Source organism: Myodes glareolus, chromosome 4 (genome assembly GCF_982192425.1).
Source record: "Myodes glareolus chromosome 4, mMyoGla1.1, whole genome shotgun sequence".
In the NCBI taxonomy this organism is placed as follows: domain Eukaryota; kingdom Metazoa; phylum Chordata; class Mammalia; order Rodentia; family Cricetidae; genus Myodes; species Myodes glareolus.
In genome coordinates, this window is record NC_142029.1 from 82,256,927 (window position 1) to 82,270,249 (window position 13,323).

At 43.0% G+C, this 13,323-nt stretch overlaps 1 protein-coding gene across 1 annotated transcript in view; it reads left to right on the forward strand.

The window, feature by feature from the left end:
• Exph5 (exophilin 5) overlaps positions 1 to 13,323 on the forward strand; it is a 73,692-nt gene that overhangs the window by 24,475 nt on the left and 35,894 nt on the right. The window lies entirely within an intron of this gene.

Sequence of the window (13,323 nt, forward strand, 5' to 3'; positions counted from 1 at the left end):
TATAAAAGAAGGAAGGATACTGTGGCGACGCATGCATGGTTATAGCCTGTTACCTAACTGCACGAGTACAGAGGATGTGGTCAGAATTTAGGATGTAGTTGTCTTTGGAGAGCAGCCACGAATAACATAATAAACAAATCCAAGGTGTTGAGCTCAGGCGCTTTGCCCGAGAGTCCTTTCCACACTGGTCTGTGCCCCTAGAATCCCTGCACTCAGCTTGTGAATCTTAGGGGAGGTGTCTGAGCAACTGTGTGAAGGGAGTCAGAGGCGGGCAGCAGCTACCAGCCCTAGCTGCTCATCTCCTTGTGTCTTGGTTGATTATGCAACAATATTTATGCACATCCAGCAGTCTGTGCAGGAGACCTGGCTGGGGGAAGGGACAATCTGGTGAGGAGAGTCAGTCCACATGAAAAAGGCTTAGAGACGCTACACAAAAGTTTAATTCTAGCCAAGTGTTAAATAGCTCAAGCTCCAGAGTTTGTATAATAAACTGGACATAATAAAAGGGGGTTTGAAGTTAGGTGGGAGGTTCCTTATTCCGTGCATTTCTTGGGTGAGTTTTATCTTTCACAGTTTCCTTTCTGTCTATATAGTGGTCTGTGGATACCCACAGGGGGTAGGCTTTAGGGTGCCCCACTACTTACATACCAAAATCAGAGACTCTTGAGTCCCCTATATAAAATGCCGTGCCTTTTGCCTATAACCTTTGAAAACTTTCCAGGTGTTTGAAGGCATCTCTAGATTACCTAGAATAACTAATACAATGCAAATGATATGTAAATATCTGGTACGCTGTTTTGCTTAGGGACCAATGGCCAGATGACATCTGCACTGACAAAGCCCAGAATCATGAAGGACTATGAACGGCTGGCTGTGGTAACCTCTCCCTCACTGGGCTCTCATGGTGCTGAGAGAGGCTGTGTGGACCCCACACCGCAGGTGTCACACAGCAGATGCTTAGCTCCCTCTCTGTTGGGAGACAGAGTGAGGGCACTTGTGTATCAGTTCTCAGCGTATTCAGTTACTTTAGAAAGGCGGTGCCTCTATCTAGCGGCAGACCCTCGTCAGCGGGAGTCAGGGCTGTCTTTCAGTTGTTTCGTTTTCATTGTCTCTTAGATCCAGAGAGAAGTTCCAAAGAGAAAGGGCAAGAAAATGAAAGGACAGCAGACACCAGGGAATGGTGAGAAAGAGCTGGGCAGACTACAGAGGTCTGAGGACACAGGGTTGAGATCGGTGCACTCTCAGGACTACACTGGATTAGCGAGAAACATTCTTTCCTGGATGGGGAATACCCTTCCAGAACTCTGTAAAGGTATGTGCGCCGAGCCACAGCAAAGGGACAGGCCATGAGTCTCTAGGTCAGCATTTCACAGGTGAAGAATCAGCCTCAGAGAACAGAGCTATTCCCCAAATTCACGTGCACATCTTTCTTCTCTGCGCACTGAGTCTCTGCCTGTGTCTGGCATCATCAGAAACACAAAACAAGGACTCTCTGTCATAGGTTGTATTGGGGGTAGTGAGTGGAAGGGTGGGGCAGGAGAAGACATTAAATAAAGCAAATAAATGAAGATTAATGCAATTAAGGAAAAAAGAAATTTGAGAATCAGAGACTGCAGGCGGGAGACAGAACCATTAGTTTTGGAAAGCTATGGAAGGGCTCTGCAGAGATGTGACATCTGAGCTAAGGCCTAAGTGTGACAAAATGGGAGGGGGCAGCAAGTGGAGTGCCCAAAGGGGAGTGACTAAAAGTGGTCCGGCTGGCAGAAGGCCAGTACTATACTGCTTCAAAGACCCTGGAGTTCAGCTTGGTAAGGTAAGCATGGGAGGAAGCCATGGAGAGATTTGACCAGAGGAGTGGTGTGAAATCGCCATGAAAGAATGCTTTGTGAAGGGAAGGACCTGCCCAATGCAGCCTAAGGAAGGACGGGTTTGTTTTGGCTCAAGGCTTGAGGATGCTGCCTATTGGTGGGGGAAAGGGAAAGGGATGTGAGGCAGCGGTTACATTGCATCTGCTCAGTGAGCAGAGAGGGGTGACCGCTGCTGCTCCCCCTGGCTTCCTCCCCTTCACTCAGGGACCTAACCCACGGGATGCTGCCACCATTCTATCCCACGGACTGGGGAACTGGCTCCATTGATGAAATGTTTGCTGTGTGAGCAGAAAGAGTTAGTTTAGATCCCCAGCATCTTGTAAGGTAGGTGTGCCGCTGAACAGCTGTGGTGGAGACAGGAGGCTGCCTGTAGTCTACTGGCCAGTCAGCCTAGCTGAATAGATAAGAACACGATTCAGAGAGAAACCCTTTCTCAGGAAGTAACGTGGAGGGCGCCTGAGAAGACAGCAGCAATTGACCTGTGTCCTCCTGTGTGTAGGCACTTTGTCTGTGCCAGGCTCCGACTTCTATATCAACTCACATCATCTTCACAAAGCCTCATGAAAGGTCACTTTCATTCCCGTTTCATGGGTGAAAAGACTGAGGCACAAAGATAAATTACAGTTGATAAAGGTTGAGTCCATGTTCAACACAATTAGTAGGAATGTGCTCTGGACTCTCAGTATTTTATTTTTCTCATATGGATAAATAATATTATTAACTTTCATAAGAGTGTTTACAAATACGTCAGTATGCCTAAAAGCACTGTGTTAATTGTGATTAGCTTTATCAGTATTTTTCTTACAGAAAATTTTAAATATGTGTGTGTATGTGTGTGTGTGTGTGTGCGCGCGCGTGTGTGTGTGCGTGCACGCACGAGCACACGCGTATGAGTTTAATTTCAATGCAGGACCACATCTCTCACTTCTGTCAATATTGACTGAGTTCCTTCACAGTGGAGGCGTGAGAAGTTTGAGGAGGAGCTGGAGAGGTGGTCAAGAGAGCTCACTGCTCTTCCAAAGAACCTGGGTACAGTTTGCAGAACCCACATGAGGCAGCTCACAACTACCTGTAATTATGGCGTCACGAATCCTGATGTCTTCTTCTAGTCTCTTCACATCTATACATACATGTGTGCAACCACAACACACATACACACACACACTCGTTGTACACAGGACTAAAAAATAAAATAAATCTTTTATAAGTTATAAGGAAGTTTAAGAGCTAGGCACACCCAGACATGGTAGCACATGCCTTTAATCCCTGCACTGGGGAGGCAGACGCCGGTGGATCTCTGTGAGTCTGAGGCCAGACAGGGATGTTACACAGAGGAACCCTGTCTCAAAAAAAAAGAAAGAAAGAAAGAAAGAAAAGAAAAAGAAAAAGAGCTGGGCATAATGTGTTGTCTAAGGTTTTCTATCCCACCAGGTCCCCCAGCCGTTTAGTCCCAAGAAATGCAGAGAGTTCTACATTAGTTATAAACTGATTGGCTAGTAGCTCAGACTTCTTATTAACTCTTATAACTTATGTTAGCCCATTATTTTTATCTATGTTAGCCACATGGCTCAGTACCTTATTCAGCAAGGCAGGTCACATCTTGCTTCTTCTGTGGCTGGGTCACGACTGCAGACCAAGCTTTCCTCTCCCCAGAATTCTCCTGTTCTTGTTGCCCCACCTCTACTTCCTGCCTGGCTACTGGCCAATCAGTGTTTTATTAAAATACAGTTGACAGGGTGCAAACCATTGTCCCACAGAACTTCCCCACATTAAAAATAAAAAACAACAAAAAACAAGAACTCTGAATCTAATATCATTTGTTAATGGAGACCTCGACCTCTGTGTGATTTCTTTGGGACTTAATGACTGCGGGAACTGGGCAGGACAGAAGCCTCAGTCAACAATGGTGTCACATCCCTGTAATCCCAGCAATCAGAAGGCTAAGGTGAGATGATAATGAGTTAGAGGACAGCCCGGGCGACATAGTGAGGCCCGTCGTCACAAAACAAAACTAAACAAACAAACAAAAAGGAAGAGAAAAACCATCACACCCTATAGAACTTGTACACTGTCACCCGAATTGAACAACAATAGCAAAAATATATGTTGGTTGACTTTAGTCAAGGACCGTCATAACTAGACCCCAAAGGATGCCAAGTAAATGAAAAATGTCCCCGTTTGTGGTGGTTTGAAAGAAAATGGCCTCCAAAGGGAATAGCACTGGTAGAAGGTGTGGCCTTGTTGGAGGAAGTGTGTCACTATGGAGGTGGGCTTTGAGGTCTCATACATGCTCAAGATACTGCCCAATGTCTCAGTTCACTTCCTGCTGTCTGCAAGATGTAGGACTCTCAGCTACTTCTCCAGCACCATGTCTGTCTGCATGCCACCTGTATGCCGCACAATGATGGTAATGTACTAAACCTATGGAAATGTAAGACACCCCACTTGAATGTTTGTCCTTTATGAGAGTTCCAGTGGTCATGGTGTCTCTTCTCAGCAACAGAAACCCTAACTAAGACACTGTTCTTTTTTTTTTTAAATATTTATTTATTTATTTATTCATTATGCACACAATATTCTGCCTGCATGTATGCACGAAGGCCAGAAGAGGGCACCAGACCTCATCACAGATGGCTGTGAGCCACCACGTGGTTGCTGGGAACCGAACTCAGGACCCCCGGAAGAGCAGGCAGTGCTCCCAACCTCTGAGCCATCTCTCCAGCCCCTAAGACACTGTTCTTAAGGAGACAACAGTCTGGTAAAATATCCAGACAACTACATGCCAAGCAATTCATATAATGTGGCAAGCATGGTGGTATTACAGGGTGCTGTCTGAAGTGGTTTGAATAAACATTAATTTCATTTTTTTATTAATTAATTTTTTATTGATTTTTATTGAGCTCTGCATTTTTCTCTGCTCCTGCCTCTTCCCTCCCCCTTCAACCCTCCACCAAGGTTCCCATGCTCCCAATTTACTCAGGAGATCTTGTCTTTTTCTACTTTCTACTTCCCATGTAGATTAGATCTATGTAAGTCTCTCTTATTGTCCTCATTGTTGTCTAAGTGGTTTGTAGGCTGGCTTTCTTTTTTATGTTTAAAAACCACCTATGAGTGAGTACATGTGATAATTGTCTTTTTGTGTCTGGGTTACCTCACTTAAAATAATGTTTTCTAGCTCCATCCATTTTCGTCCAAAATTCAAGATTTTTTTTTTTGCTGTGTAGTACTCCACTGTGTAAATGCACCACATTTTCCTTATCCACTTTTCGATCCAGGGGCATTTAGGTTGTTTCCAGGTTCTGGCTATGACAAACAAAGCTGCTATGAACATAGTTGAGCTCATGTCCTTGTGGCACGATTGAGAACCCTTTGGATATATACCCAAAAGTGGTATTACTGGGTCTTGAGGAAGGTTTCCTAATTTTATGAGAAATCACCACACTGACATCCAAAGGGGCTGTACCAGCTTGCATTCCCACCAGCAATGCAGGAGTGTTCCCTTTTCCCCACAACCTCTCCAGCATAAGTTGTCATCAGTGTTTTTGATCTTGGCCATTCTTACAGGTGTAAGATGGAATCTCAGAGTTGTTTTGATTTGCATTTCTCTGATGGCTAAGGATGTTGAACATTTCCTTAAGTGTCTTTCAGTCATTTTAGATTCCTCTCTTGAGAGTTCTCTGTTTAGGTCTGTACTCAATTTTTTTTTATTGGATTATGTGATCTTTTGGTGTCCACTTTCTTGAGTTCTTTGTATATTTTGGAGATCAGACCTCTGTCTGATGTGGGGTTAGTGAAGATCTTTTTTCATTCTGTAGGCTGTCATTTTGTCTTGTTGACCATGTCCTTTGCTTTACAGAAGCTTTTCAGTTTCAGGAGGTCCTATTTATTAATTGTTTCTCTCAGTGTCTGTGCTGCTGGGTTTATATTTAGGAAGTTGTCTCCTGTGCCAATGTGTTCAAGTGTACTTCCCACTTTCTCTTCTTTGAGGTTCAGTGTGGCTGGCTTTATGTTTGAGGTCTTTGATCCATTTGGACTTGAGTGATAGATGTGGGTCTATTTTCATTTTTCTACATGTTGATATCTAGTTATGCCAGGACCACTTGTTAAATATGCTTTCTTTTTTCCATTTGATAGTTTTTGCTTCTTTGTCAAAGATTATGTGTTTGAAGATGTGTGGATTGATATCCAGGTCTTCTAATCGGTTTCATTGATCCTCCTGTCTGTTTTTATGCCAATATCAGGCTGTTTTCAGTACTGTAGCTCTAGAGTAGAGTTTGAAGTCAGGGGTTGTGATGCCTCCAGAAGTTCTTTTATTGTACAGGGTTGCTTTGGCTAGCCTGGGTTTTTTGCTTTTCCATATTAAGTTGAGTACCGTTCTTTCGAGGTCTGTGAAGAATTTTGCTAGGATTTTGATGAGCATTGCATTGAATCTGTACAACATTAATTTTAAATGAAATCACATAAACCTCAGAAGACAGAAGGGCCCATACAACTTCGAGGGGAATTCACAGAAACCCTGAGTGGACAGTCAGCCTCCAGGGGGGAGCCAGACTTTTATACAGCACCTTCTGTAGAGTAATCCTGGGTGAGGGTCCCTAGATGAGCATCAGATCAGGAGAGCAAGTACATAGTGTTCCTTTTCCTTAGGTCCTCTACATTTTCTTCAGGTTATAACTTTGTGCCATATTAAAAACAAATGAACAAACAAATTCAGGGAGGTTATAATATTTTTTAAAAACAAAACTTTTGTCTGGGAGTGGGCAGTCTAGATCACAGCCATTTAAGAGGTTAAATGGGCTGTTCTGTCTCACTTGGCTAAATGTCGATGCCATTGTGCCCGTGCCCGCTGCCCTTTGAGTTCTAAAGATTTGCTATAGCTACTGCTTGCTATTTAGTTTACCTTTTCTTTATCTGAGCTTCTTCCCAGACTTTCCCAACGGTCTAATTTTGCCATTATCAAAAGAACACTTTTTTTTCAATACAGATGCTTTCTTTTTCTAATCTCTGCCCCTCCTTGTATCTTGGCTTTGGGCCTAACCACAAATCAGGCTCTAGTATCAGAGGCAAAGGCTCTCAAATAACCTTTTCAAAAGATCAACAGGGAGAGGAGAGACCAGACCCTCAACTGTATACCTTGATTGTCGTTGGTGAATCCCGGCATTGTCAATCTCAACTTGACTTCTCCTCACTAAGGGTGGAAGGCTCTCCCTTGGGGTGAGCCCATAAGAAGCCTTTGCGTGGAGGTTTGTCTTTCTGAGCAGGGAGACAAGGGTGGCTCTTGGCTGAGTGGTGCATCTGCTGAGGGACTCGGGGTTTGAGAAGGTTCTTGCTTGAGTGCACTAACCCATTCTCCTTTCACATCTACCTTGCATTTTGTCTCTATCTCAGGATGTAGTTCCTGCTTCGTCCTGCACACATATGTTGTCCATATGTGTCTCCTGTGTGTTGTGGTTAGCAGACAGTGTGAACCAAAAACGAACTAGAATTTCTGTTTGGGAGGGAGAGCTTAGGACTGTTTTGACCCCCTGTGAGTGGGCAGACAGCATACGGTATAGTTGGGAAATTCATGTTGGGGATCACTGATAACTGACCCTATAAGGCAGGTCTAGGGCAGAGGTTGGTAGGGTAGGAATGTTGGTCTGTGAGGAAGACAGAAGAAGTTGTAATCAGATCATCAGGGTAGGCAGCTCAGCTAAAGAAGAAAGGAAGTCGGGGGGAAAGGTATCTGTGAGGAGGTTAAAAATTAAAGATAAGGACAGCAAAAAGAAGAGTCAGGGGAGTGATTTTGAATAAGCATTGAGATCATATTGGCATATAAAACTATATAATCTATAGCTATAATCCCTATATTCTGCTCAGAGGACTTGTTTGATTTTACATTTTTATAACTTCCCTCTCTTCAAGAACATTTGTGGGAAATGTCACTGTGCGTATAGCACTGTCGAATCTTTTTGAACCACAGACTTAAACCAGAAATATGGTATCTCCAAGAATATCTCATCTGTATCTAATTTTTAGTTTTATTATTTATTCTTTATCTTAAAGATTTCTTGTGTGTGTGTGTGTGTGTGTGTGTGTGTGTGTGTACATGCACAGTACATGTCTGAGCATGCCCAGAGATGCCAGAAGAGGGTGTTAGATTCCCTGGAGCCATGTGGGTGCTTGAAACTGAATTCAGGTTCTCTAGAAGAGCTGCAAGTGCCCCTAACCACTGGGCAATCTTTCCAGACCTTGTATCCATATTTCAAAACCATAAACAACAAACTACCTCTAAACTTAAAGGCTTAAAACTGTTTTGATTTACTAGCTTATGGTACTAGGGGCATCTGTTTGGGCTGGCTCAGCCAGGTACTCCACCGAGGCTCCTTCTTTTGACCCTAGCGGCTCAGCTGGCTCTAAGTGGTCTGTGGTGGCTTTGCCCGTGAGTATGGCAGTTGGTGATGGCTCTCAGCTGGGTCTCCCTCTCAAAATTCCAGCCCAGACGTCTTTGCACTGAGTTTCTCACGCTGCAAGAGGGAGAAGACAGAAATTCAGCATCTCTTGAGACCTGACCTTAGAAGTCTCCTGCTTCACATCTACCGTGTTCTGTTGGTCTAAACAAGCACTAGGCCTGCCCAGGTTCCAGAGGGCTGTGGAGGGCCCCTGCCTCTTGGTTGCAAGAGTCACAATGAGAACTGTATATTTATTCAGACAGTAGAGGAACTATGTAGGCAAACAGTCTTACAAATTGAAAAAAAAAATTAAAAAGAAAGAAAATTAAGTATTTGACCTTGGTCATCCATCTAGAACCTGACCCTGACCCTGACCCTGTGATCTTTCCACTATTTAATGAGTCTAGCCAGGTGTGGTGGCACACACTTTTAACCCCAGTACTTAGAGACAGAGGCAGGTGGATCTCTAAGTTCAAGCCAGCCTGGTCTACAGAGTGAGTTCCTGGACAGGCCAGACCTATGTAGAGAGATTTTGACCTTAAAAAAAAAAAAAGAAAGAAAAGAAAAAGAAACATTTTTAAAAAATTGATTATCAGTGAGAAGAGATGAGGTCAAAAACTTTCTCAGGAAAAAAAATACAAAGAAAAGTGAGTAGGGAGGGTCACCAAGGATCCAAACAGGGACTACCAGGAAGAGATAAGGGACATGACAGGCAGAGCCTAAGGATGCAAACGACAGGAAAACACCATTCACCCAGGAAGAAGAGCCTTACAGCATGTGGCCTGGTGAGGACATGCCAGCATGGATGGAGTCTTAAGCAGCACAGGGCAGCGTGAAGGAAGGGCACTTGGACACTTGGAGCTAAGGACTGGACCAGCAAGAAGCAACCTGATCTAATGTAGTCTAGCTGATCAGCCCGGGGGTAAAACAAGTTAAGAGTGTAGACAGCAGTCCCTTGTGATATGTTGAGTCAGGCAGGACTAATTAAGCAGACAAGCTGTGTCCTAGTAATTTGCCTTCATGTGTGTCATTTCTAACCCCGGGGTTCTTCTCATTGGCTTAAATGGACAGCCCGCCCTGGTCGACTGCCGGGGTACATAACAAAGCAAAACAGGAGGTGAGTCTCCTGTGGACGGCTTAGGAGCGCCTTTGAGTTCTGTTTCCAAACAAAGTCTCCATGAAAACAAGGTCAGCTGAGATGTAAATTTCTGCCCTGTCTCACACGTCACTGTGCCCTTGCTTTTATGTTCAGGGTCTATTCTTACTTGTCCATGGTGAATTTACTCCCTATCTCACGTTTGGAGTAAATGCATGATGCGAGGCCGGGTTGGTTGAGTGAATGTTGTGTTCTTTTCAATCAGCCGCAGTAGGTGTGCAAGTCACGCTGCCGAGTCCACACTCTCACCTACTCCAGACTGGGAAGGCGAGTTTCGGGTCCTTACAAAGTTTAGATTTTCATGCCGTGCTTAGTTTCTCCACCTTCATTGCTCTTGCTTCAAACGCCAGAACTAATTCTGGCTTTCTTTTTGTAACCCGTGAAGACAGTGCCTTCTTTGATCACCTGAACTTGAACTTCCTGGCTCCTGGACTGGACCTATTGGGTCTACTGTCCTCTCTGACAGCCCCCAGCCACCCCTGGCCTACTTGCACTTTATTTAAGGGTTTCTAAAATTGTTCTGAATCATATTCTTATTGTATGTGGAGGTATCTCTACTTCCTGAATTTCATTCCTTATTGCTTTCAGGAAACAAATATAATTTTATCACAAATTTAAGTATAGATTATACCTACTCCAGCCCTGGCTAGAATCATGTTTTTAAGGCCCAATATTCAAAGTTTAATCAAAATAGAAATCAGAAACCTGGGTGAAATACTTAGAACAGATAAGAAAAAAAAATCAGGGCTTTTTAAAATGTCTGGTTCCAAAGGAGAAATCTTGATTCACAAATTTTAAAAAGCCTCTTATTTCCAAAACACAAAATATGTTCACAAAATATTCAAACTTCATTTCTTAGAAATGTAGTATATTTTACTGAACAGAAAAAAAAACTCAAAGGAAAAATAATTACCAAAAATTATAGATACAGTACCTTTAAAATAAGAACAGCTGAAATAATTATACCTAGCTTTCCAAGCATGTCTTGTAGTAGCCTTGTACCTGGTAGCCTAATTAACAACCTTTGAAAGTCATTTTAGTTTTACGTATAAAGAATCAGAAAAATGTATTGACTCTCTAGCCCCATTATTATATTTCTGTCTCAGATACCAGGAAGGTAGAAAAATGCATGGTATGTTAATTACAGGTATTTAAAAGAGGAAATCTCAGTGACTTGTTCCTGGGGGGGGTGAAAAATATATTGCCTTGAATATTTAGTGATTGCTCAGAAAGTAAGGAATGTTACAAGTGGGTTTTGGGCGTATGCGTGTGTCCAAGCATCAAGAAACATTTGTGAAAGTCAGAGGACAACTTTGAGGGTGGGTCTCACTCCTACCATGTGGGTCCCAGGAACTGAACTCAGGTCATCAGAATTGGTGACAAGTGTCTTTGCCTGCTGAGCCATTTCATTAGCCCTAAAAATGCTTTTGATCAATGTTGTTTTAATGTTATATATGCTAGATCTCTATAAATTGTATCTCCTATATGTTATATCAATAAAAAATGTAAGGGGTCTTCTTTGGCATGTAGCCTTAGCCCCCAAATCATTCCATCTCTCTAAAAACTCCACCATCATCATCCTGTTTGAAATAAACAGCTTTTTTACTGGACTCTATAGGTACTCAGACTGGTCTTCCTCCCATGCTGGAATCTTGTTCTCCGCCTGTAGCTAATGCAAATCCATTGTGGCTCACACACATACACCAGTGTTTCAAATGCCAGACACCTTACCTGACCCCAAATGCTACAGAAAACTGTGACAGCCTCTCTTGATTTTCCTCTCCATTGTCACACTCTACCTAGGCAGTTCTCTCCAGCTGACACTCTCCTGCCCAGGACACTGTGTCTATAGTTGACACTCTCCTGCCCAGGACACTGTCTAAAGTTGATACTCACCTGTCTATGATGCTCTCTGCAAGAACCTTTCTTCTTCCTTGTCCCACCCGCCATCATCTCAGGGAATCTTCATTGCTGCCCTCAACCAGGTCTTCTTGTCACTCTCTCTTGTGACCTCTTGACTTTTTTCTTGCTGATGACTCACACACACAGTACCCCATCCCAGCAGGATTTGAATTCTGTGAGAAGAGGGACTTAATTTGCTCACTGTTCTTTCCCCAAAGTTCAAATGTGTATTGAATTCCTAAGTCCCATGCAGCACTGCCACTTAGCTAATCTGTGTCATTGTGGGATTCTTGCGGCGTTCTCCTGTTAGGCTTCAGTCTCCATAGGGAGGGCCCATTCCTGCTCTGCCTACTGAGGTATCCGAGTATCTGCACAGTAGGAGGCCTTCTCCAGGTGTATACTGGATACATTTACCATGACCATGTAAAAACACAGGAGGAAGCTACAACAATAATAACAAAACCACAGTTAGAAATTATAAAAGTAGAACATCTTTCAAATTGATAATGTAGTGAAAATTCACAAACAGAAAGAGTTATTCTAATACATTGTAATTGTAGAATACATATAAAAAAGGCTAGTCACACAGTGCCTACAATTATTCTACTGTAAGAAATGAGATGTTTCTATTTTCTCCTAGTATATCCAAATGGTTGTGTCATTTTTACATAACTGTAATCATAGATTCAATCCTATGTTTTGTTTCTTTTTTGCTTCATGCTGCACCCAGGTTGCTAGGATTCTACATTGCCTACATAATCATATAGTTAGCAACTACATGGTATTCATTTAAATTTGTGTACTTGAGAGTGGTTCTTACTTTAAGATATATTTCCTGGAATACAATTCAAAGTACATGAGTATTCACAGGGAAATACAGGTTCCTGGCTTCTTTGACCGCAATACGGAAAAGATTCAGTGATAGTCATATGTACACACTCAGAGTAGGATTTGAAGTGGGGCTGACTGTGATTATTTTTACAAGAGAATTAAATTTGCATCAAGCCTATAAGAGCAGGAAAATCCCTCTATATAGGTTTATATAGAGCAACCTGAATCAGGTAACTTCTGAAAAAGATGGATATGTTAGGAGAGGAGGAGGGGTCAGGCTTTTGGGAAACCAACAATTAGACAAGGCTCTCGGAAAATGGAATCCGCGGACTGATGAGAGACATTCTAAAGGGAAATGACAATACTGGTTGGAAACAGATACTGGGGGTTTCTCTGTTGGCACAGGAGAGGGCAATGGAGATAGGAGTGGCTGACCAAGTGACGGGCGGCACAATAGCAGAGAGGCGCCGGCGCGAATCTGTAGGCTGTGGGCTGAATAATGACACTGCTACCTAATGCTTTTCAAGATGCAAGTCTGGGCAGGATGACCCCTGGCTTCTCAACTACGTTTTTATAAAATGGCAGTATCGTAGCCTCAAGCAGAAGTGAGTTACAGCCTTCTCGGTTCATTGACTTTAACTCCAAAGTGGCCACTTGACTGTCTTCTTGCTATCTTTTCAGCAATAAAAAAAAAAAAAAAAAAAAAAAAAAAAACGAAACACTGAAGCCAGGCACAGTGACTCAAACCTGTAATCCTAGCATTTGAGAAACTACCGTGAGTTCAAAGCCAGTCTAGGCTATATAGCAAGACACCCTCCTCAAAACACACACACACACACACACACATACACACACACACACACACACACACACACACACACAAAAGGTCCTAACACTTGTGCTTTCCAGAAGACCTTAGAGTAAGGATTATACCCACAGGAACTTGAAATATTTCCCCAAACACTAGAAGTTCCCAACAGTCCTAAAGTTCTCATCAGTGCTAAACTATCCACTTTTAAGGTTGGCATCGAGGTCTTCATCCAGGGTCGTCTCCCTCTGGGTTAAGCACCTATCATTTTCAGATACTTCTAGAATCCTCCTGAGAAATGATTTACCTTGGAGAGGAATTAGTTAA